The sequence below is a fragment of the Pseudonaja textilis genome, chromosome 3, assembly GCF_049901715.1.
Source record: "Pseudonaja textilis isolate UNSWEBS1 chromosome 3, rPseTex1.2, whole genome shotgun sequence".
NCBI classification, from domain to species: Eukaryota; Metazoa; Chordata; class Lepidosauria; order Squamata; family Elapidae; genus Pseudonaja; species Pseudonaja textilis.
The window spans coordinates 131829952-131856813 of record NC_141992.1 but is presented as its reverse complement, the minus strand read 5'-3'; the positions used below and the strand labels follow the sequence as shown (position 1 = coordinate 131856813).

At 38.2% G+C, this 26862-nt stretch overlaps 1 long non-coding RNA gene across 1 annotated transcript in view; it reads right to left on the bottom strand.

Moving 5' to 3' along the window:
* LOC148126326 (uncharacterized) overlaps positions 1-26862 on the bottom strand; it is a 39385-nt gene extending 12523 nt beyond the window's left edge. Inside the window, exons 1-2 of the long non-coding RNA XR_015743099.1 lie at positions 26738-26862; positions 25008-25231 (exon numbers count right to left, since the gene is read on the bottom strand). This is a non-coding gene — a long non-coding RNA (uncharacterized LOC148126326). The remainder of the gene's footprint in view (positions 1-25007; positions 25232-26737) is intronic.

The window sequence follows — 26862 nt, the reverse complement described above, 5'->3', positions numbered from 1 at the left end:
AGGAGTCTCAGGACCACATGGGTTTGAAGTCCTGGGCAGCTGACCACATGGAGCTGAGAGAGGTATTTATATCCTCTCTTGGGCCTTGCCCTTGAACTTCCTGTTCCTGTGCAAGAAATGTATTCTATTGGTTGTCAGATTCCCAAGGGGCTATGCAGGGATCATAGCTAACTTTTTAGGTTGTCTGAATTAAATCTGATTGAAGCCTGGACTCTGAGATAATTTAATGAGGAGGCTTGTGTCCTGAAAGGGTGTTGGGTCATTCCTATTGTCTCTTAATGGATTTTCTGGTTTGGATCTTGAGTGAGGGCTGATCCTACCATTCTACCTAATTCTGCCTTTGTTCAAAATATCCTGCCTTGAATGGATTACCAAATCTGCATTTCTAAAAGCTGGCCTCAGATTACGGTAGTATCTGCTTAGGGGCAGGGAACTGTGGCTCCGGGTTTATGTTTCCTTAAAAATTTCTTTCTCTTTTAGGAGAAATATAACATTCGGCCTTTTTAAATATTTCTCAAAGTATTTCATTCTTGTAGGAGAGGGGTGGGTGAATAACTTTCTACATACCATTTAAATAATATCCAGCTCCTAGCATTGTTTCTCTTAATAGTCATTTGGACAATATTACATAGCAAATGGAGGCACAAATGTTATTGGCTTGACTTGCTGTGGATTTGGATACTGCTGATCAAAAAGGCAGGGCTGAAATCTACAAAAAAAACAGTAAAACAGGGCACTTTGTGATTGTTATAACCAAGGGAGAAAAAAGATCAAGAGAGCAAAAGAATACTGCCATCACATTCCTTTTACTGATGTAGAAAGTTAGCATCCAGCCCTCTCCTAGAAGAATGAAATATCCTAGGAAATATTAAAAAGGCAGAATGTTATATTTCCCTGGATGAGAAAAGGAGAAACATGTTTTTAAAGACAAAGCAGCTTCCTGCAGCTCCCTGCCTCTGCTTCATCTCCAGGGTGATGGGATTAAGGCAAGGGCCTCAGGACATGATAGGATTAGCCCTCTACCCATCTCACCACATGGTACCTGGGAAGATTACATCACCCAGCAAGATTCAACCAAGCCTGGGACTCAAGACAACCTACAAAATTACCCCTGCATGACTCCATCAGAATACATTTCTTGTCACAGGAAAAGGAAGCAAATTCAAAGCACAACAGAAATCTCTCTTTCTCTCTCACCCATGTGCTTTTTTTGCCCAGGACCTCAATGTGATCCTGTCCACCATTAAAACTATCCTTCCAAGCAGTCTCCATGTTTCCAGTGTCTTTCTTCCCACTTGGAACTGAGCCCAGATGGACATTTCTTCCAGCGCTGAAGTAGACGATCCTAAGAAACTGCTTGTATCAGCTCAGACCACTAAAACCACAGATTCTAAGCATTTCTACATGTGATCATTGCTCCATTCCACAATCAACTTTAGAACTCATACTCAGCACCAGAACTCGTTTAGCTAAAAAGATGGGGAGGAGAAAATCCTATTTTTTTTGTTTACAAGAGATTAAGTTCTGCAAAGATTTGGGGGAGTCTGTTTCCACATTAATGAGAAGTCTTAACTCACTGAGCCTAATTGGGTTTCAGCTGACTTAGTATGATCTCCATAAGTGCTCTCTAAGGAGCAAGGTGACTTGACAGGTGTCCCTTATAGATTTGTTTTCTGCACAAAACATGATCATGTTCTGGATTGATTTGGTCAGTTTTGACAGTTTGCAGATTCTTGCAACTCTTCCCAAGCAAGAATGATTTTTTTTTAAAGTAAGGTTATACACAAATCAGTTTGAGCACATGCATTTGTATGTCTAATGATTATACCTCAACTTATTACACAGGAGACTGTGAGAAACAAACCATTATATCATGTAGCAATGACACATCTGCCCTACATTTCTACAGGTACACAATCAAGTCATAATGGTAGGACATAAATAAAGGTGTCTCATTATGACAAAGATTTCCCAAGCCAGAAAGAAAATATAAAGAATGCTGTAAAACTTTCATTAATAAGAGCTATTTGATAACATCACTATGCCCTGGTCAGAACATATAATCTTGTATTGGGGCCCGCCCACCCCCCAGTATTTTTAAGAGACAAAATCATGCTGGGACAGACCTGTGATCCATCTTGGTTCCCACCATGGTTAACAGGATGTCCCTGGGAATTTTATAGAAGGACATGAGTGATAGACCTCAGTGTTTAGGGCAGGGGGTATCCAACCTTGGCAACTTTAAGACTTGTGGACTTCAACTCCCAGAATTCCTCAGCCAGTCCACAAGTCTTAAAGTTGCCAAGGTTGGACACCCCTGGTTTAGGGCCAACCAATAAAATACACATTGATGTTTGCAAAGAAATCAAGCTATACTTCAAAAATGAAAACCTTCAGCCCTTGGATTCTGAAGGATTAAAAAGGGAAGGGACTTGTGCCAATAAGTAGAAATATTTCCAGTGTGCAAGAGGTTTCTGTAAAGCTTTGGTTTAACAGACCTTGGTTTATAATTGATATTGTTCTTGGCTTCCTAACTTTGTCTTCCTTTCTGCTCTCCTGGTTCTATTTCTGCCAGAGCAGATCCTCTCTATTTAGCAAGGACAAAATGTTTGTGAGCAAAGTGTTCCACGGCAAAACAGGGTGATATCAATGTCCAACATCAGCAATGTTTTCTAAACAGATATGTTAAGGTTACCACATTGCTTCAAAGTTTAATGCAGAGGAGGGCTCTGGGAAATAGCATTTGATGTTGATGGAATAATCAGATATCTCACTGATCTTTTGGGTGGATTATCACTTGAGGGTAATTGTCCCAGTGGCTATTAGCACATTGTGCAAAAATCTAAAGAGAAATTCCAAAGTGGATCCCATCTTCTTTCTTCTTTTCACTTCTGATTTCATGTCTAACCCTTTACTTTTCCCATGAAAGAAATTTTCACCAAAACTCACATCATTGGATTTTACTTTAAAAGGTAAAACAAGTGAAATAATCTATGCTTCCATACATTTTGATTCTTATTATTTATCTACGACTGAAAACACCTCTTACCATTTAAAATTAAGAAAGATTTTCATCTTCGAAGAGATACATCCAGTGGAGGATAGCACTCACCTGCTTGGATTTAGGATACAGTTTCAGGAAATCTTCTCACAACTCCTGCTTAAGTAGCAGGTGACAGTTATGGCCAGAAGGACCTTTACACAGCTTTATGCTGTGTGCCAATTATACTCTTTCAGGGTTTGGCAGTCTGTTGTTAGTCACTCATGCCTTAGCCATTTCCCAATTGGATTATTTCAATGCATTCTGCTGAAGGTCGCTGTTGAAGAGAACAGAAGCGACAAGTGGTCCAGAATGCAGCAGCGCACAAGTAATTATACTCATATGACACTACTCCCAATCGGCTTTCCCAGGGCAGTTCAAAGTGTTGGTGATCAGCTTTAAAGCAATAGCAGACTTATATACTGCCCCATCAGTGATGGGATTCAAAAAAATTTGCCTGGTTCTGTGGGCGTGGCTTGGTGGGTGTGGCAGAGGAAGGTTACTGCGAAAACCCATTCCCTCCCCACCCCACTAACCTGTTTTCCAGCTCCGTTCTCCTGTGCAGGGCAACAGAGGAAGACCCAGCCAATCAGTTGGGACTTGGGAGGCAGAGAATAGGTGGGGGTGGAGCCAGTCAGAAGTGGTATTTGCTGGTTCTCTGAACTACCCAAAATTTCCGCTACCGGTTCTTCAGAACTGGTCAGAACCTGCTGAATACCACCTCTGTGCCCCACAATGCTTTACAGCACATTCTGGGCAGATTACAACGTCAGCATATTGCTCCCAATAATCTGGGTGCTCATTTTTATCAACCTCAGAAAGATGGAAGGCTGATTCAACCTTGAACTTCATCAGGATCGAACTCCATTCCAGGCTGCAATACTGCATTCTAATCATTGTACCACCAAGTCCTACATGGCAGAGGACCAGGCTATTTGCAGGACTGCCTTCTCCCCGTGGTATCTGCCTGCCCCACATGCTCCAACAGGGATTATGCACTCTTGGTCCCTTCACCAAAAGTATGTCATCAGGCAAGACCCAGGAAGTCCACTTTCTCAGTAGTGCCTCTATCTACCTTACACACAGTTGATTCTGACCCTACCAGTGTTTAAAAAGGGTATTATTTTATTTCATTCATGTTTATCAGATTATATATTGTAGTTTTGTATTCTTCTTCTTAGTTTTTGACAAGTGTTTTGTGAGCTGCTCAATGTCCCTTTGGTTGAGATGGCAGTCACACAAATGTTTTACCAGAGGAGAAATATTGATTAACCTGGCATTCAATTCTTGTGACCAATTGAAGAAGCAAACTGGCAGCCAATGCAGCTTGTGGAGCAGAGGTGTAATGCATACCATGCATAACTGCCTGCGCCATCAAAATCTTTGCCGTCTGAAGCTTTTGGTTACTCTTCAAGGGAAACGCCATATAAAGCGCATTAGGACTGCCTATTTAGGATTACAAAGAGAAAGCAGGCAAATAACAGAACAGGCCTTTTCCGGATAGTCAGTCCAATTGAGAAATTGCCTTGTAGGTGTTTAAAAAGGCTTGCATAAGGGACATTCATCTTGCAGACAGGGAATATAGGTGATGATGACAGTAATGATGATTTAATTATTTTCTCTATTGAGGAGATGCCAGAATGTTCAGTGATGTCATTTGAAAAGCCAGAGCTGGACTTTCATCACATTCTATCACTTCTCAGGTTTCTTTTGTGGGGAATATGCTTTAACAGCATTGCAATAGGACATTTGTTAGAAAATGGATAGCAATCACGGCACTATTATTCAGCATTCTGCAGCTGCATTTGGATAAAACAGTCCCGAGGAGTCAAAATTGGGCTATGGAGCTGCATATGATATGAGAGCCATAAACTACCTAGGCTTACCCTACAAGGAACCGCACGCTTTGAGGGACAGGAGCTCGGGGATAGGTGATGTAAAGGCTTTGCCTTCTCTGACTACTCTCACTTTCTGGACAAAAGAGACCAAATGTTGCTGAGAGATAAAAAGTTGGGTGCTGTGATGAAGGGGGGATTAAATTGAGTGATTCACGGTTTGCTGCTACTGCTTTCAATGTTTTAGCATGAAGAAAATGCATTACGTATTCTCAAACTTCTAAAGAAAACCTGAATTGACCACAAAAATGAACTTCCTTTCTTTTAAAAAAATGTTTCTCTTTCACTGTCTTATTTAGTGTCCTTCAGGCTATCTAGAAATCAATAAGAAACTGCCTGACTTTGGAACACCACCACCAATAAAATAAAACACGTCCTTTTTAAAGCCAGTCATTGAGACTAAGATTCCTAAATGTGACTATGGGAGTCTGATGTAAGGACAACTGAGATGCAGGTGGGTGGGGGTGGAGACTGCAGTTTAAAACTGTAATGCAGCTCAGGAGAATCTTGGCAGCCTGTTCTATAGATCAGAGGTCTCCAAATTTGGCAGCTTTAAGACTTGTGGACTTCAATTCCCAGAATTCCCCAACCAGTGCTGGCTGGGGAATTCTGGGAGATGAAGTCCACTAGTCTTTAAAGCTGCCAAATTTGGAGACCTCTGGTCTATAGATATTAATGTTGGCTGCATGTGTTGTTGCCTTCCAAAATCTGTTCTATTTTTTGCTTTGTCCAACGGAATGTCAATACTATATCTTGACTAGCTTATTGTTAAAAAAACACACACAAAAAGCATCTTTCCCCATTCTTGTGAGGCCATGTCGGTCTTCAAAACAATGGAATGGTCTGTGACAGCCCCAAATGAAGTTCTGTAGATCTCCATTGTGAAGCTCACAAAAAGGGGTTAGCCTTTTCTCTTTTGAGAAAAATATACAATGGGGAGAGAGTTGAATTTTGTCTTTATTATGTTGCTTTTGTACAACCCAACTTGAAATAATTGTTCAAATTAAACATTGAGGTCCCTTGGGAGACAAACATAATCTCACACTTTAGGAAATTGGAACATTTTACTGAGTGAAAAAGACAGTGTGCGTGGGGTTTGTGCCTATGCACTTATTTCCTTACTTTCAAAGACTGCACATTACATCTGTTATGTCTTGAGAAGGGGTGAAAAGAATCAACAGCAGTCAAAACATAATTCTTTTTGCAGAAAAAAAAAATCTCCCTTTTATTTCTATTTTCCTTTGGAAAAAATTAAGCGAAATTAAATGCTATAATTGCTTGCAGTGGGTGGTCTTCAAATTTTCTTTTAACTAGCAAAAGGATCTGAATTGAAAGGTTAATGAATATCAAAATATCTTAATGTTAGTTGGGAATTTGTTTTATATGCACAGCTGCCATTTCTTGCCTAGGGCCACCAAGTTTAGAATGAAGAACTTCAAAAATATGGAGTATATTCAGTCTATTGCAATTCAGTCTACTGAGAGCTTATGCACCAGAGACAAATTCCTTGTGTGTCCAATTACACTTGGCCAACAAAATATTCCATTCCATTCCATTGAAAAACATTGTTGATATATGATCTATAATTAAGAGAGAGACTAGCTTCTAGGACAGACTTACTAATAGCTAGCTTTTTATGCAATGTTGCCTGTACTATGGGTATCTGCAAGTATTTTCACCCAACACAACACATTTTTGCTGATCCAAGGAGAGGCTAATTTTTAGCATGGAATTAACCCTCGGTCCAAATGAAATTCCTGCCTTGGCTCACTGGAACTTGGCAACCACCTTACGGGTCTCAAAGCCTGCTGCCCATATCTTAAAAGATGACGAGTCCATAGCAATCCCTGCTCAACGGATCCTTGAGCTTAAACACTGCTGCCCAATTGATTCGGAAGGAACTGGCACAGGCAGGGGACTCAGTCATCATGTATTCAGAGCACAGCTCAGGTAAGAAAATATCTGCATGACATATCCGCAGCTTTGCTCAAGTTCTTTGTAGCAGAGTTCAGTTGAAGCTAGCCATGCCTGTTGGGAGATTTACGAATGTTGAAAAGGAAGTGAAGGAACGTGGCATTCTCCTTCTCATACAGATTAGAAGGCTAAGCTGCGTGCGCCCAGGCGCCAAACCGAGTTCTATTTCCTCCAGCCAATCAGAATGTTTCCTTGGCCCCAGTTGCTGGGTAGCGCTAACCCTTCAAACACTGTATAATTTGGAGAAAGCAATAACAAGTACAACAAAAACAGGTGGTAGAGACTATAGGCTCTCTCTTCCTCGGTGGAGATTTTAAATGCCTTCTTTCTCTTTTGGCAAACGGAGGAGGGGAAGAAAAAAACACATTCGCCTTGGGAATGGAATGAAAAGAGGAGAAGGGCTCAGGAGAAGAAAAGCCAAGGGGAACAAACCTTGTGTCAGGATTCTGGCATTTGTTTGTGCATTTTGCAGTAGCCTCGGAGGACTTTTAATTGGAAATGGTAATGAGATGCAAAAGTGGAGGGGGAGAACCAAAGGATTTTGAAAAGATGAAAAAGATACCCTCTTTCTTAAAGAGTTCCAGGAAGCCCTGTTGAAGCTGCAGCTATTCTTATCACTGGCAGCATTATTTCTCAAACTTGCTAAACAACACTAGCCTTTAACACCAGCAGAAAGAATCTTATGAAGCCTTTACATTTCTCTACTAAGATAGGAAAAGCTTCCCATGCAGGTTTCTCCTCCTTGCAGAATTTGGCAAGTTTAGATCACAAGCATTAAGGAAACAGCAGCATCAGCAAGCAACCCACTTATGGAAATAAGGAAAATATTTGGTTATCTATCGCACCCTTCAGATATGTTGAAAGCAACACATACAGGGGGTGGGAGTGGGGGAATCTCATCTATGACAGCCAGGGTTGTAAGCTTTGAAAATGGATTCTACTGTAATATGACTGTGATTTGAACAGGTTAGCTGGTGATAAAATTGGCTTTCCTTTCCGAGAGGCTTGATCTGCTCCTTTTTTGAACATCCAAAGGTAAAGGAGCACACTAGGTAGTTGCTTTCCTAATCAGTTGGCAACCTTATATGCAGTTTGGACTGGCAGCCTTTCTGAACGGAGCTTCCTTCCTTCCCCTGCAAAGCTATCCAAGACATCCCATAAGGTTATCACTTCCGGGCATGCATATTTGATGATATATTTTCAAGAGAAAAATACCTCCACCTTTTGAAATTCCGCTCATTATAAACTATTAAACGAGACTGAAGGTTAGCATTCTTAGTTATAACTGAATACATGCTAATGATCAAATGGTAGAGAAGAAATGGAAGCTTGTTACTGGTAGCTTTGCAGTACATATCCAACATGGAATTATTATTTTTTTAAAAAAAGCTAAAATTAGCTTGATTCCATTTATGACTCTAATTATAGGTCAAGAGAGCCTTAGACCATGTTCAGTTTTCTGCTTACCTCCCAAGTAAGCCAGACAAACTTTGGAAATAGTAGTTGTTGATTTTTGGAATTTGTCCTTGCTAAGCTTGATAAATCTGGATGGGATAGGATAGCAATAGCAGTAACACTTAAGACTTATATACCACTTCACAGTTCTTTACAGCCCCCTCTACATGGTTTACAGAGTCAGCATATTGGCCCCCAACAATCTTACTGACCTCGGAAGGATGGAAGGCTGAGTCAACCTTGAGCCTGGTAAGATTTGAACTGCCAAACTGCAGGCAGCCCGCAGGCAGCAGAAGTATCCTGCAGTACTACACTCTAACCACTGCACCACCGTGGTTCTTGGGATGTGATGGGACAGGACAGGACTTTAGGCATAGGCAGCACCTGTCTACATCTAAGGATGCCTAACCATGTAGCAGGAGTTTATTACTATTATCCTTCTCCTCTTTCCTAGTACCTACTCCAATTGATATCTTATGACTATCACTTCATTGGTTGTACCTTATGATTTATTATTGTATCTTATGATTTATGATTTCTTTGTTGCTTGCATGTATACTGAAAGCTTATGCATTGGAGACAAATTCCTTGGGTGTCCAATCAAACTTGGCCAATAAAGAATGCTCTATTCTATTCTCTCATTAGGAAATAGCAATAAATGTATTGAATTGTACTGTACTGCACTGTACTCCTATTCTAATCTCATTAGGAAATAGCAAGAAGTCTAGAATTCTGTTTGAATGAAAAAAATCGGTAACTGCCTATAGAAAAACCTGGAGTTGTTCTAAAAAGCAAAAAAAAAAAAACCCTTCCAGAAAATAAGGATATGTCACTACTGTGCCACATCTCACTCTTACGAAGAAATATGTGTGTATTAAATTCCCATGAATGCTAATGAATTTGATTTAGACTGATGAGGTGAGGAGGAAGGAATTAATTCTTTCTACTTTTGAGTATTGTCCAATGCAAACTGGAGTCTCCTGCCTCCAATAAAACTATTAGACCATAAAGAAAACAATTGTGGTTTTGTTATGTCTTCTTCATATCATGTACACTGAACAGGCTTAACCTGTGACTACAACTTTAATAAAACATAATTAATTGCATATTATAGAACAGGCATTGATTAAAGGGGAAGATGCCATTTTATGTGAAATTGGAACTACTTGTTCCTTTTACAAAAATGTGGCACAGAAAGAACTTATTTTTCCTCACTGTTTCTCTGTATCCAGAAAAGCTTCATCTATTAAATTGCTGGTCTAAAGGCCTGCAAAGACGACCTATAAAATGAAGGCTATAGCCACAACGATATATTAATCTGAAAAAGAGAATTCACACATCACCCAAAGCCAAGACTATTAATTATGTTTTATTCAATAAGTTCCATACAATTTGATAAGCCATAAATCATAGCTCACAAGCCACAAATAAACGGTGTTAAGGACTTAATATTTTCTGTCATCGCAGCTGAATTCTTACATATACTTTAATTCATATTGGTCAAATTCACATAGGTAGTATTTGTTTGTTGAAATGTGTTACGATGTTCACACATCGCTATAAGCCATGGATTATTTAATAAACTACAAATGGCAAGGTCCAAGATACACTATGACACAAACTATGGTGAATTTCACTAGAACTGGACTACAGCAGGAATTATCTCAATCATTTTCACATCAACAATTTTATTCACATCCTTCATCTTTTAAGAGTCTGTGATATGTGCTGTTCAAATAGAGTCACTCACCTTTCTATTACAAGTGCCGCAGCCATGTTGGAACTATAATTCTTGAAATTGCCAACTGGCATGACTATGAATTCTAGAAACTGTAATTCCAATAAGAAACATCTGTAGCAAACATAATGAATAAAAAATAATGGCAAGCATGTTGCAATCTTATAATACAAATACTGCCCTTACATACTTATGTCCTGATGTCAGATACAAATATATACTGGTAGATCATGGAATTTGTATCATTTAGGGTTCTAGCATATATGGACACTACCATCTTAAAGTTGGCATAGTGAAACAGCTCGAAAACTCAGTTTTAATGAAGTAATTTACTTATAATTCTTACACTTATCTTGTGCCTTATTCCTGTTTCACGCTTCCATGTATTTGGAATGGATATATTTATGCATTATGCAATATAATTATGCATTATGTTTGCAATTTACATAAGGACGACAGCTTAACATATGCAGGAGTACTGTTTCGTGTGCTCAAATCACACATCAGTTGTTCATACGACGAAGACACAGTAAATCCCAGCACAATGGAATAACTGATGCGCAGAAATGTTTTCTACTGAAATAATAAGGTTTTCCAACAGTGACATATGAAGTCATTCTGATAGGAAAACGATAACTAGAAATTCCATAGCATCTTTCATGAAGGTATATGTCAGATTTTTTTAAAAAATTAACCTAGAATAACTTAGTTGCAATTCTAGCTGATCATTTTTATGGTGGTTGGTTTACTTTGAACCAAGTAACCAGATATAACTTTTATTTTTGAATGTCTAAAAAATGGAATCTTCATTTAAATATGGTGTCAGGCATGTTTTAAAAGCAAACCCTTGTTGCCTATATGCTGTTTTATGTGGCAGACCTTTCATTTAAATTAAATTCCATTGCCTATACTTGTAAGCCCATATGCAAGAAAATTATAATCCGGATGAGTACAGCATTGACTTTCTTAATGACTTTCATCTAATTGATAATTATTTTCCCATACAAATATAAAATATAAAATCCAGGGGGGAAACAATATTTAAATATAATAGAAAAATACATTAAACTAAAAAGAATTCCTTTTTGCAATAGAGCAGATTTCATGGCTCATTTCAAGGAAAAGGATTCAGAGCAGAAGCTCAGGGTCACATTGGATGGGATTGGCTTACTACATTGTGAAACAATATACAATAAGCATCTAAAGAGCATCTTTCCTCAAAAAACCCCTCTTCATGTCCAAATTTTTAAATTACCTGTTCAAATAGAATGAAAGGGGGGATCTTGTGTTGAGCTGTGATTGACTCAATCTTTCAAGCCAAGGGAGAAAAGATTAACTCCTCTTACTAAATACGGCTAAATTCGACATCATATTTGTCTGTGAAACAAGGATCAATGCATCTCTCCCTGACTCCATTACCTCAGTAAGAGACTATCATGTGTACGCATCCAATCGTGAAATCCGTAGAGGAGGTGGTGTTTATATCTTCTATAAAAAGTCCCTACATCTAAAAGACATCCAAGTTATCCAGGAGCTTGCTATTCCTGAGACCATCGTCTGTGAACTGTCCTTAAATATCACATTTCGGTTCTTACTATGTTACAGAGCCCCTAATTATGACATTGAACATGCAAACAAGCTAAATACACTACTAACATGGGCAGCATCCTGCCCACATGCTTTTAACTTTCTTGGTGACTTCAATCTACCTCACATTAACTGGACCCTAAATGAATGTAAAACTGAACCCATACATGCAACCTTCTACAATGTTGTAACAAATCTGGGACTGGAACAACTAGTAACCAACAATACTAGGCTTAACAACTGCCTCAATCTCATCTTCTGCAATAGTTTGAATTCAATTTACGGAATACAAATTAAAGAACCCTTTTCCAAAGTGACCACAACATGATTGACTTTTGTCTCAACATACGTCCAACAAAAATCATCACAATGACAAAATCCCCAATTATAACTTCAAAAAAGGCAACTATGATCTTATAATCAACGATCTCTCTTCCCTTGATTGACAATTTCTATTCACTGGATGCAATACTGTTGAAGACCATTACAACATATTCTTACTAGAAATCAAAAGAGCTATCAAACTATATGTACCAATAACAACTCCCAAAACCGGGTAAAACAGATTACCCATAACAATAAGGAAGCTTCAATCCAAAAAGAGATCACTTTGGCGAAAAAACAAATCCGGTCACGCTGCCAACTTCAAAAGCCGATACAAAAATTTATGTCACCAGATAAAAACTGAATGCACTAATTATCACATTAAACAAGAGGAAAACCTTCTATGCACAATTTCTACCTGTGCTTTCTACAATTTTGTAAACAACAAACTAAAAGACTCAAGCTCCATCCCACCCCTGAAAGGACATATTGGCAAAGACTGCAACGATGACACCATCAAAGCAAACCTCTTTCTGGCTCAGTATTTGTAAACAGCAATGGATCAAGCCCAGTGCTTCCTAGTCGAACCACAGACAACTACAATGATCTAATTAATACATACCGATTTTACAGAAGACATTGTTGAAAAAGCACTGTGCAATCTAAAACCATCTCTATCTATTGGACCAGATGGAATATGTGCCCACTTCTTAACAAGGCTATCCACTGCCATAGCCAAACCTCTAAGCATAATCTTTGAAAAAATCTTTCAGGATCAGCTCCTTGCCAAAACTATGGTCACAAGCCATGGTCATCCCCATCTTCAAAAAGGGAGACGCCAGCCTAGTTGAAAATTACAGACCAGTCTCCTTATGCTGCGTCACCTGTAAAGTCATGGAATCAATTATTAACCAATCCATTATCCTCCATTTAGAGACAAACAACCTACTCTCCAATAAACAATTTGGTTTCAGAAAAAAACTATCCTGTATTCTGCAACTCTTACACTGCAAAAACATATGGACTACACAACTCGATCAGGGCAAAGGAATAGATGCAATCTACATAGACTTCTGTAAAGCATTTGATTCAGTGGTACACGACAAACTATTACTAAAACTAAAATCTTATGGTATCTCCGGACACATACATAAATGGATAGAAGCATTCCTGTAAAACAGACAACAAATGGTCAAAATTGGGAGCATCCTATCAAATTCTGTAGTGTCAACAGTGGTGTCCCCCAAGGCAGTGTTTTAGGACCAACTCTCTTCATGCTCTACATAAATGACCTCTGTGATCATATTAAGAGCAACTGCGTTCTCTTCGCTGATGATGTAAAGCTATTCAAAACCACTGACAATGCTACTACCTTCCAAAAAGACCTTGACTATGTATCAGAATGGTCAATCAAATGGCAACTTCAAATCTCAACAAATAAATGCTCTCTCTTACATATTGGCAAAAAAAATCAGAAAATAAAATACAAGCTAAATAATCAAGACCTTGTTGAGGATCCAAACTTTGTCCAGGACCTTGGAGTACTCATCTCTAATGATCTAAGTGCTAGAGCCCACTGTAACTACATAGCCAAAAAGGCATTAAGAGTTGTTAATCTAATCCTACATAGCTTCTTCTCTGGTAACATCACACTACTAACTAGAGCATACAAAACAGTTGCTAGACCTATACTTGAATACAGCTCATCAGTCTGGAACCCATATCATGTATCTGATATTAACACAGTTGAGAAAGTCCAGAAATATTTCACAAGAAGAGTTCTCCGCTCCTCTACTCATTGCGGAATACCTTATTCCACCAGACTTGAAACCCTAGACCTAGAAAACCTAGAACTACACCGCCTTCAGTCCGATCTAAGTATAATATATAAAATCATACATTGCAATGTCCAACCTCTCAATGAATACTTCAGCTTCAATCATAACAATACAAGAGCACACAATAGATACAAACTCAAGGTTAACCGCACCAAACTTGATTGCAGAAAATATGACTTCAGCAACAGAGTGGTCAATGTCTGGAATTCTCTACCTGACTCTGTGGTTTCTTCCCCAAACCCCAGAAACTTTAACTTAGTCTGTCTACTATTGACCTCACCCCCTTCCTAAGAGGCCTGTAAGGGGCGTGCATAAGCGCACCAATCGTGCCTACCATCGCTGCCCTATTGTTTCTTTTTATTTTTATTATACCTATCTCATGTTTTCAAACTATGTTTATTCTTATACCTGTATCTTGTAAGCGATTGACAAATCAAAACTAGCCAGGGATGGTGGAGCACAACCTCCATTACCAATGTATGTATTGGGGCAGATTCATATATGAGAAACAAATTCTTAAGGGACCTTGTCCAAGGACCCTGCAGAGTAGCTAATTCAATCTGATCTGTGGGCTGTCACCATCCCCATCCACTGGCCCCAGGGATGACATGATATCCAATATGTGAGGGATTGCCACAAATAAGAGGGAGTCAATCTATTCTCCAGAGCACCTGAAGGCAGGACAAGAAGAAGCAATCAAATCAAGGAAAAAAACCACCATAAAACTAAGGAGAAATTTTCCTGACAGTTAGAATAATTAAGCAGTGGGATGACTTGACTCCAGAAGTTGTGGATACTCCAACAGTGGGCATTTTAAAGAAGAGATGGGGCAGCTATTTGTCTGAAATAGTATGGGGTTTTTTGCTCGAGCAGGAGGCTAGACTAGAAGACCTCCAAAGTCCCTTCCAACTCTGTTATTCTGTAGCCTCATAGTATAACTTGGCTCTGGGAAATGATAGGTAGTGTTGCAGGCAGCAGGAGGGAAAAGGTGGCAGCAAGTGCTCCCTGTAAATAGGAAGCAACTCTGAGGATTATTCCATGCGTATTATGCACTCGGTTATCGCATTTCACTGAAGCAAAGAGGTCAAGGGGGAAATAACCTTCAAGGTCTGCTCTTAAGCAGGTTTATTTTAAGACCAGGAAGGGATACATATACTTGTCTGTTAGAATGAGAGAGGACTAGCTTCCCAAACTCACACAACTCTTGCATTTAACAATCTGACACTTGAGATGTTAGGCAACGTGAACATTAATCTTTAATTCCTATTAAGTATTGGTGAAGACATGTGTTCAAACAATGGGCTCTAGGTTTCAAAATTTAACTATATTGGTTGAACATCAAAAGAGAATAGGGATTTTACAGTATCCTTCCCCTGCCATGCCCACAGAACCGGTAGTAAAAATAATTGAATCCCACCACTGGTTGACCCTCTCTTCTGTGTGGCAGCCTCTTGGATATTGGAAGATTGCTATCATGTCCCTCCTAGTCCATTTTTTTCATTAAAGTCTGTCTTTTCATTTGACTTTTAGGGCAGCAAATCAGCCTATGAGTCAATGAGTATAGTTAGGGTCTGAATATCAGCATTGTGCAACTGGAAAAGAAAAAAAAAACACATTTTCAGCAGTCTGGATTTTTCATCTCCAATCTCACATGACTGCTCTTGTGACTAGGATAGCAACCAGACATCAGAGATCAAGTTTTGGGAATGACTTACTTTATTACCCCAGGAAAAAAACTTCATTGGCTGATGGCTTTGTATGTCTAGCTATTTAAAAAGCCAGAGCAGCAGACTATTAACTTTTTTTTTTCATATCACTTAGTATGTGCTTTATTGCAAAACGTGAATGGCCAAGGTGATGAATGACAATTGTGCATCTTTCTCTCCCCACCCCACTAACCTGCTTTCCAGCTCCGTTCTCCTGTGCAGGGCAACCAAAGAAGACCCAGCCAATCAGCTGGGACTCAATGGGAGGCAGATAATAGATGGTGGTGGGGCCAGTCAGAGGTGGTATTTGCCAGTTCTCTGAACTACTCACAATTTCTGCTACTTTTCTCCAGAACTGGTCGGAAACTGCTGAATACCACCTCTGGGGTCAACCTATTTTCAAAAGCACCTGAAGGCAGGACAAGAAGCAATGTGTGGAAACTTAATCAAGGAGAGAAGCAACCTAGAACTAAAAAGATATTTATTGACAGTTAAAACAATTAATCGGTGGAACAGCTTGCCTCCAGAAGTTGTGCGAGCTCCAACAAGGGAGGTTTTTAAGAAGAGATTAGACAGCCATTTATCTGAAATAGTAAAGAGTTTCCTGCCTGAGCAGGAAATTGGATTAGAAGACTTCCAATGTCTCTTCCAACTATATAATTCTGATTCTATATATAATAATTATTATACTGTATATAATTATATATTATATTATATTATATTATATTATATTATATTATATTATATTATATTATAATTCTGATATTGTGTTAAAATGGAGAAGCCACAGGTGAAAAAACAAAAGGAATATATAGTTAGGGGTGGGATTCTACAGGTTCGCACCTATTCGCTAGAACCGGTTAACATTCTAAGCAGTTTGGAGAACCGGTTGTTAGAAGAAATTACTGGCCTAATCCTGTAAGGAAGGCAGGAAGGAAACATTCTGGTGTTGCTTACAGAAACTGCCTCTCTGTTAACCCTTATTACATTCTTGGCAGGACTAGACTTCCTGTCTCTCCTTTGCTGGTACTTTGCTTGTGTGGAGTGACCATTCAAAGTTACAATGGCACTGAAAAAAGAGACTTATAACCATTTTTCACACTTATGACTATTGCAGCATCCCTACAGTCATGAGAGGCTAGGTGAGGAGATGCATGCCTTGATGTGAATGTTGTTGAGTTGGCCATGCCCAGCCAGTCACATTACTAAGCCACGCCCACCAACTAAGCCATACCCACAGAGCTGGTTGTTAAAAAAATTGAATCCCACCCCTGTATATAGTACATTGAGCTCTACTATGCATCTAGCTGCAGCTACATCAATTGAAATCAAATGTTCAAAAGTGGACTAGGGGATTATTTTTCATGTTGAATTTCAGTGTAATTATAACTCCTATATGTGCACATTATTTATTTATTTCCATGTATGAGGCATTCTAGGTGCTACCATTTAAAATAAATAAATAAACAGAAATAAACTTCAAACGTGCATGTTAAAAACGACTAAAGCATTAGATAGTAAAATAATAGACTATCAAAAAAGGAACTTAATTGGTTGCTTGAGCATAAAAAACCACTGGTCTAGATAGAATAATAAATTGTGCCTAAATGAAGAATGGAAGCAAAGAAAGGGAGGGGATTTAAAAACTGGGTGCAATTACTGATTCTCACATTACTATTTAGCCACGGTTTCCTTTATACTTTATATTATTCCCAACTGCTAGTTTTACCTAGAATATGAAGCTATGAATTGTGATTTATAACAATATAACAATATTCAGGCCGCTTCAAAGGAAGAAAAAGCAATCTCTCAGATAATTTGATTCAAGCTAATTTGTACACACATCCTTTTTCATTGCTTCTTTTTACATGAGAATGTGTGCACTTAGGGAATAAATTAAAAGAAATTTAATTAGCCAATACCGCTTCTTGCATCCGATAGGTCCAATTTGCCCGCCTGCTCATTTCTTCTACTTTTCATTTAGGACTAATCTGATGTAGATGTATCTTAAACATTAGTCATTTTTTCCTCTTCTCCCATCTTCCAGATTTTGGGGGTGGGTAGGGAGGAGTCATTTTGACAGATGTTCTCAGAAATATGAACGTTTCCATGCTATTTCCGAATAGTCTGTTGGTCTAATAAATCTATTGCTATATATGAATTCATCCCCCATCCCTGGAAGTGGAACATAGCTAGCTGTCTTCTACATTTCTGCTGCAATCACATTAGGGTAGTTACGAAAGTGTGAGTGATACCTAGCATTTTGCTAAGGATTTATAGGATAATACAAATCTAAGAGGCTGAGATAAATATTTGTCCGCATACAGATAGTCCTCAATTTAGAACTGTAATTGAGCCTGAAATTATGGTCATAAGTCATACTAGTCTTTAAGCAGGTCATCATGTGACTGACCTGATTCTACTCCCTTTTTTTGTGGTTAAGAAAATGCCATGGTTAAGAGAATCAACAACCATTGTTGTTAAGCACCACAGTCATTAAGTGAACACATTGGCTGTTTTTTTGGTTGTTGTTTTTTTGCTGGAAATCAATGGAGTTTTCCAGCAAAAAGCATCCTAAACCACGACCACATGACTTCCAGGTGCTGCAAATGGCTGTAAAGGCAAGCCAGTTGCTGAATGGCCAAAATGCAATCACGTGACCATGTGGGGGAAGCAGCCATCAGTATTTCAAATCCAGATTATAAGTATTTTGAGGGTGCCGGTCGTAACTTTGAATGGTACTTTCTAGGCATCCGGTTATTAAGCAAGGACTACCTGAAATGCCAAGCATACCCTGCACCCATTCCCATATGATAACTGGCTGTAAGAGTTGACTAAGCAGATTGAACATCATGCACCAGGAATTTTGGCTACATATGATCCTATTTTTATATATTTAAAATGCAACTATAATACAACTTTGTTTTGCAGAGCCCAGTGTTTTAAAAATGCTTTGCAAAGTTACATAATTCTTTCCCCCTCCCGTAAAGAATGGACAATCATTTGTGTACAGTACTGAAAGAGCAGACAAGGGCCACATTTAACATTGTGAGGCTGAGGACTTACAAAAGTGTGTAGGACTGCATCATCCATGAAACGGGGTTGTGGGAGTTTATACGCTCATAATTTTGTAACTGATTCATGCCAACTTCAGGACTGAAAGTGCATGTGTTTTGCATTTCAAAAAGGGGAAAACTGCAATTTTCAGAGAGGTTCCCAAAGCCAACTAAAGGGAGGTTTGGAGCTACCTGTGGTTTGGGATAATAAATGAACTATTCCTGTGTGGGAAGCCCCCGCTCCTAAAAGAATGAAATACTTTGGGAAATATTAAAAAGGCAGAATAATATATTTCATTAAAGGAGAAATGGAGAAACATGCTCTTAAAAACAGAAAGCAGTCCCCAAGTCTTTCTTAATAGCCCACAGCAGATGATAAGAGATAAAGAGCTTATTGAAAGAGGAAGACAAGTATCTAGATAGCTCTATTCATAAGCAAAGCAAATACTGCAGGCAAAAATTAATTCAAGACAGGATATTTCAAAACTCCTTGTCAAATGGTAGGATTAGAAACCAGCCCATCACCCAAGATCCAAAAGCCATTAGCCACAATAGGAATTGCCCAACACCCTTTCAAAACACAACCCCTTCAATTAACCACCCCCAGAACAGTCCAAACTTCAAAGTCACAGAAACCTGAGAGCTCAGATAAACAATAAGCTAGAGGTTGACCAGATTAGCTCAGACAAACACCTAGGATTTGCATTTACTCTTTTGCCTATAGAGCCAGCTATGACCCCTACATGAACCCCCTAGGAATCTGACAACAGCCAATAGAATATTAAAGGACATGTTCTTGCACAGGAACAGGAACTCAAATTCAAAGCCCAAAGAAGGTATAAAACCCATCCACTCTCAACTCCATTTTGTCAGCTGCCCAGAATTCATGTGGTTGGTTGGTGGTTCTGCTTCATCCATAAACCATCTTTCTAATCAGCCTCCATTTTTCCAGTGTCTTTCTCCCAACTTGGAACTGAACCAGATGGATATTTTGTTCCAACACTTGCAATAGTTTACATTTCTGGTTATACCTGCAAGTTTCAACAGTTCTGCATTGTACCATCACTAGTTCACACCCTCTGAATGAATAGTGGTAAGATGTTGGTGCAATGACTAATAACAATTACTCATTATCTTTTATTTAGGTTTTTGTCAAATTTAGGCCCTTCTCCCTCTCGGAGTGACTGATTTATATTGTGGTGCAGCATGATATATATATATATGGCTTAAGGTGTTGCACCGCATCAGACCATTATTGTGTGGAACATAAATTATGCTATATCAGAACATGGTTTATTATGACCAATGACAAATTATTATCCATTGCAATTAATAACCAATAGCGTTAAAGCTTACATTGTAGTACAAACCCAACCAATTCTTATTCAGCAATACATGGCTAACAAACTGTGGTTTAGTATATGTGAACCAGCAATTTAATGTGGAGTACCTCAAAGCCACATCCCATTTATATTTATTTAAAAGTTCAGAGAGATTTATTATCATGCTACTATATACAGAATTTGAGTAATTAACTCTACTGTACTCTTTAAAAAAGAAAGAAGACAATTGAGTTGCTAAACCTTCGTGACTTCATTAGAATGCACACAACTTAGATTGCAGCTTTTCAATTGATGATTCTGCTCATTATTTAGATAGCAAATGCTGAATCACATTCACCTGTGTAAACAGCTAAGAGGGTTCCCTTTTCAGGCTGTCTGAAAGGGAAATCACTTATACAGGTAGTACTCACTTTACAATGATTTGTTTAGCAACTATTCAAACTTACAGCGGCACTGAAAAAAGTGACTTATGACAGGTCCTCGCATTTCCAATGATTGCAGGATCTTCACAGTCATGTGATCAAAATTCAGACCCTTGGCCAGGGGCAAATACTGTATTTTTGACAGATGCAAAAATGCAAAATCACCTGGGGTCAATGTGATTTGCCAGATTCTGACAAGCAAAGTCAATGGCGGAAGCTTAAAAACCCTGACAAAAAATATCATAAAGTTGGATGCTTTGCAACTGCCTTGCTTAGCAACAGAACCCAATTGCGGTCATAAATTGAGGAATACCTGTGTACAAGAAATCAGTAAAATCATAGGGATGCCAGGCAAAGAGAGGGAAAAGTCCTATCGCTCAAAAGTAGAAATAGATCTTTGTTTACAGAATACCAAATACAGTATAAAAGAGTTGGAAGTCTTCTAACCCCTCTGCTCAAGCACAAGACCTATGCCCTTTCAGACAAATGGCTGTCTAATCTCTTCTTACAAGCCTCCAAGTGATGGAGCACCTTCAACTTCTGAAAACAAACTGCTCCACTGATTGATTGTTCTGTTGGGAAATTTCTTCTTAGTTCTAGGTTGCTTTTCTCCTTGATTAGTTTCCACACATTGCTCCTTGTTCTGCCCTCTGGTGCTTTGGATTATAGATTGATCCCCTCTTTTTTGTGGCAGCCCCTCAAATATTGGAAGACCAGTTTGCTATCAGGTCACCCATGGAGTCAGGGCAAAGTGATGGTGCTTCTCCAGAAAAGTCCAGATTGCTTCTCTGTTGGAATGGTAAACATTTTAATCAGTAGAACAGACTCGTAGACTTCCAAGCATTTATAATTAATACTTTAAACCTCTTTCATCATATATACCACGCTGACCAGAATTGTTTTAAGCTTCCAGGCCTGGGCTGAAAAATCTGAATAACCAATAGATGAGCAGACCAGATCTGGTAGTCCCTGTTAATAGAAATTGAATGTAAATAGCAGTAAAGATTGTTTCATCATCCCTGATTAATATATCCTGGTCCCTAGATAGCCTGGTTCACAGAATAAGGGAAATATATGCTTTGTGGGACAAGCCCTAGTGGCTTGATTCACAAACAACAGACCTTAGATAATGGTTTCCAAACAGAAGTGACTGAAATTGCACAACACGATTATACAAACAGAAACTCATTACCGCTAAGGATACTTTGGGCTAGAAAGCAAAGCGTTTTCTAGCTTAAATGATTAAAAAGTTCAAAAAGCAATGTATCTTTAATTGTACTTGTGATGCAGCTGCAAGGAAAAAAAAAATGCAATCCTAGGTTGCATCCATAGAATTTGAGTATGCAAATCAAAAGAAGCAATTGTTCCTCTTCTAACAGAAAGACCAGAGCATTCTGAGCACGATTCAGACAATATTCCATTCACTTCTGGGCGCTATAATATATTAAGAAGGATATTGAAGAAGTGGAGCACAAAGAGGATGGCAACCAGTCTAATAAGGGACCACCTAAGACCAACAATTGGAGGCACTGAGATGATTGCAGGGGGGGGGGGCATCTGAAAGGCTAAGATGTAGATAATGGTCAAATTGTTCCAGAAGAAAGGACCAGAAACAATGGGTTTAAAGTGCAAAGGAAGCAAATATTGATTGGGCATTCAGAAGACTTTCTTAAATGGTAAGAGCTGTTCCACAAGGGAACAAGCCTTGGCAATGGGTAGAATACTGGATTTCTACACTGGGCAAGCAATTGGACTAGATTATTCCTGAGTTTCCTTCCAACTCTTACATTCTATAATTTGATTTTCTGCTGGAAGAATGAGATCAGAGCATCTAAACTCACCAGCCTTGGAAACAACCTTAAGATAATCTTGTCTCATACCAATTTTCTCATAATTTTGATTTAAACTGTCAGGTTGGCAATACATTTTGTTCTATTTACCAAGTTCATGCAGATATTATATAATTGTTTACAATTATATTTAATTATTAATAATATCTTAAAAACAAGACGACAGCTGAATGTTTAGCATTGATTTAAAAAATGATTTCTCAGCCTTAATATTGTATTAGATTGCACTTTTATTATAGAGAATGAAATGGCAATTTTAATGGCTTGAGTGGAAAGGATTTAAAGTAGTTTTACTTTTAGCAAATTTTACATTGAAACCACGCTGTTTTTCTAGAGAAGAAAAATTAAAAGAGTGCATATTGGCTCCATTTTTATTCCTTCAATTACACGTGGTGCATTTTAAATCACCAATAAACAAAAATTTTCTGGGCACTGTATATATTAAGAGCATAAAATACAGGACAACAATAAAACCATGATGGCAACCCAGGATAATGACGACTAAGAGCACATAATACTGGCCAAAAACCCAAATAGAAAGTGTAAAATAATGCAAGGATTTTAAAACAGTTCCTAAAATAAAAACACATTTTTTTTTACAATCCCTAATCTAGAACAAGTAGAGTTGATCCTCAATTTACATTGACAATTGAGCTGAAAATTTCTCCTGCTAAGTAAAACAGTTGAGTTCTGCCCCATTTTACAACCTTTCTTGCCAGAGTTGTTAAGTGAATCACTGCTGTTGTTAAGTTAGTAACACGGCTCTTAAATGCATCTGTCTTCACAAAAAGGACTCTATAACCGTCACAAATATGAGTCAGTTGAATTTAATCTGAATTTTGATCATGTGACCATAGGGATGCTAAAACGTAGCACACTTCATAAGTGTGAAAAACAGTCATAAATCACTTTTTTTCAGTTCTGTTGTAACTTCGAACAGTCACTTAATGAACTCTTATAAATTGAGGATTACCTATAATGAATAGATAGAATAGATAGAATTCTTTATTGGCCAAGTGTGATTGGACACACAAGGAATTTGTCTTGGTGCAAATACTCTCAGGATACATAAAAGAAAAGATACATCCATCAGGAGTCAAGACTCATCAGGTACAACACTTAATAATAGTCATAGGTACAATAAGCAATAATATTCCCTCTTAATCTCCTTCTTAATAACTCTGTTCCTGTTCATTGTTCCATTCCCTCCAGGAGAGTCACTCTGTTCTTCAGTTTTTCCTTTTCTGTTTTAATTAATAATCTGTGCCTACCAAATATGCCCTGTCTACTTCTATTGCCCTTGGTATGTTCTCTCCTTGCTTTGTCCTTTTTATTATTTCAGCCTTAGAAATAACTCCAGAAAAAAATACTAATAGTTCAAGCAATTGTATCAAGATCACTACATGTGCACACACGGAAACAAAGAAAGTATGGCTGTAAGAAACATGGCTCACAACACTGGGCTATATATCTATCTAGGCATACAATGGAATTTGCACAATTTGCCTGCAATGATATTCATATCTGTTTGAAGGTAAGATATAACTGGAATGAGATAAAGGGTACCTTGTTTGCTTTTTTGTTGCTATAGCAGGGTGTGGAAAGGATAAATTACATCCACCCACTAATACTTCTGAAATCCGTTTACTAAATCCAAGCCAGCATCATCCACTGTTATAGAATTAGAAGTTCCAGGTTTGTATCTAATTTCAAGTACATTTCATTGCTCTTATGCTAGCATAAACCTTAGACCAGGGGTCCCCAAACTTGGCAACTTTAAGACTTGTGGATTTTAAGACCTGTGGACTATGCTGGCTGAGGAATTCTGGAGTCCAGAAATCTTAAGTCGCCAAGTTTGGAGACCTCCACCTTAGGCAAAGGAATGTGACTCGTTTGTATGATATGCAGCCTTCTCTTACCCCTCCATTCAGATCTCTAGATAAATTGTTAAGAGCAAAATTGCCCTTACCTCTTGCCTTAAACGTGGCTTGTTTAATGATGTATTGTTAAAAATAATCACTTCAATTTACATAAGACATTGAGCAATATTTTTTCAAGCAGGTCTGACTTCCTGTTTCAACGGAAGAAATGTGGTCAAGCTCAGCCATTCTTACAATGGATCAACTCAGATCTTTTTACCCATCAGGAAATCAGTTATGAGCATTAAAAAAGCAGGTTTAACAGGTTTAGGAATCAGCAACGCAACTGTTAGTATGGCCAATTCACCATGGGACAACACCTTGCAGAACAATTTAACAATTCTATTTAATTACTTAAAATAAATATATAAATTTCAGCCATTCACATTTCATTCTGTTCCTCCTTTTGCATTCTTTCTTTAATGATTCTATTCCATTATTTCTTTGATATTAGTGTAACTCTTGTCCCACACCAAGTTGGCCACCACAAGTTGGCTTTGGTGAGTTTGCCATGGCAAGTTTGCCATGGCAAATTGTCATATTGGGTCCAATGGATTTTGTTTCTAGGCAAATGGTTTTTTGCACAAGGAAATTAATTTACACCTTTATAAATAGATGCAAATAAACTGTCCATTTATTATTTTCCTTCTCTAGATGGGATTATTTTATATTAATCTTCCTCCTTCAAAAAGGAAGTGGTGTCCACAAGAACAATAAAAACAAGAAATTCACCAACCATAAAAGGTATTAAAATATACCTATTTTAAAGAGTCTGATTTAAAAAGCTGTCCAAAATTGCTATCTAGTCCAGGATAACTTGTAATGCTAACTCGCTTCAATTTAAAATACAACCGTCTTACCTTTGTCTTTTAAAACAAGAGAAAGCCATTGTAATTTCTTGGAGTTATGGAGTTCCATAATTGTAGTGCTGCCCTTGAGAAGATCCAAATCCTGCATTGTGAGTTGAGCTCATTGGTGGACCACATATTTATAGATTTATTAAAGTATATCCTGCCTTTCATTCACAAGCTCAAGGTGGCCTATGAAGTGCTTCTTCCTTTCCTTTTTCTCTACAACAATGGTTCTGTGAGATAGATTGAACATGAGAGAAAGTGAACAACCTAAGTCATCCACTGGGAATGACTGAGGATTGACTGAATCCTAGACCCATCACCTGAACCAATACCACTGTACCATATTGGCTCTTTACAAAAGCAGCATCTTTGCAGTTGACATTAATATATAATTTGGTGTTGGGCAGTGATCTTTTACAGACATTTAAGGACTTTACAGATTAATGTTGATGCCCTAATTTGGGATTGGTAAGTAAGAGATTACAACTCAGTGTTTTCATGACTGTGCTATTTGGCCTGATTTGCCTGGCCCAATTAAGAATTCATAGTGGCATTCTGTATCAGTTGAAATTCCCAGGCACTCTGCAAGGGTAGCTCCATTACAGTGACTACTGTAATCCAACTGAGATGTTTTTAAATCATGGATCACCAAAGCTAGCACACCACCACCAAAGTTGAAGGTAAGCTTATTTAGCTAATGAAGCTACTTAGAATCAGAAGGAACCCGGAAGTTTGGCCCTGGTTCTTTCTCGAGAGAAAGCTGGAGTGCCCGGAACAAGATATATTTTTCTTTCTGAGTCTAAAAGTTTGATGAGACTGTATAACTTAAGTGGCATGGAGATGAACAGGAATCTGCTTTTGTGACTCTGATAATGTGCTGAGAATACAAAAAGAAACTGACATATATGCCTCCTATTCCCAGTCTAACTAAGCTTCTTCAGCAGTATTTCATGATCAATAGCTCACGATTAAAGGCAGCTGAAACACCCAGAAGAACCAACACAGTAGCATTCCCCTGTGTTCATGCCACTACTGGAAAGGTCATCAGTCACATTCAGGGCAACTAAAACTACTTCAGTATAATTTCCAGGCCAAAAGCTAATCTAAAATAGATCTAGATAATTGCTTTTTCAAGAATGCCTGTTCTTGAATAGGTATCCCTCTCCATTATTTTGGGCAAAAAAAAACAGCATGTACATACTAATTGTCTGAACACACATGTATAAAATGTTACAAAGAGACAGGTTTATCTAAAAATCTAAAATCTAAAAGAAATAATACGGTCAAATTAATAACAATTAGGTTTTTTAATAATTGATGTCATATCTATGAACAATACGAGATAGCTAGATTCTGGAAAAAAATAACTTAATCTATCGTCTCTTTTTAAAAGATAGTATTTACTATATTCTGTCTCAACTCTCTCCTTTGCTATTTTCTTCAGCTCCAGTTCCCAGAACATTTAGCCTTTCATATTTGTGACATCCTATGAACTTTCTCCAACTTCCACCCATCGTAAAACTAATGTTTGCATGAACAAAGGTGACAGACTCTCCTTGCAAATTCATGCGCAAACTATCAAGAGGCTGGGTTCACACACAATTTTAAATGAGGTTATAGGAGTGCTACTGGACAGTGCTAATATGCATCCAGAAGTACTTAAGGTACTTATGTGCATTGTGGCTTGTCCAACAAATCAAACATTCTGGCTTAATGAATGTGAATTATATACTTACTTTTCAGTAGGTACATCAGGAATTGCACTGCATAAAACCTTCCTTCACACTTTTCTAAGTGTTAATCCCACACAAAAAGTATCAATGAGATTTCAAGCAAGGCTGCATAATTCTTTGAAGATGTG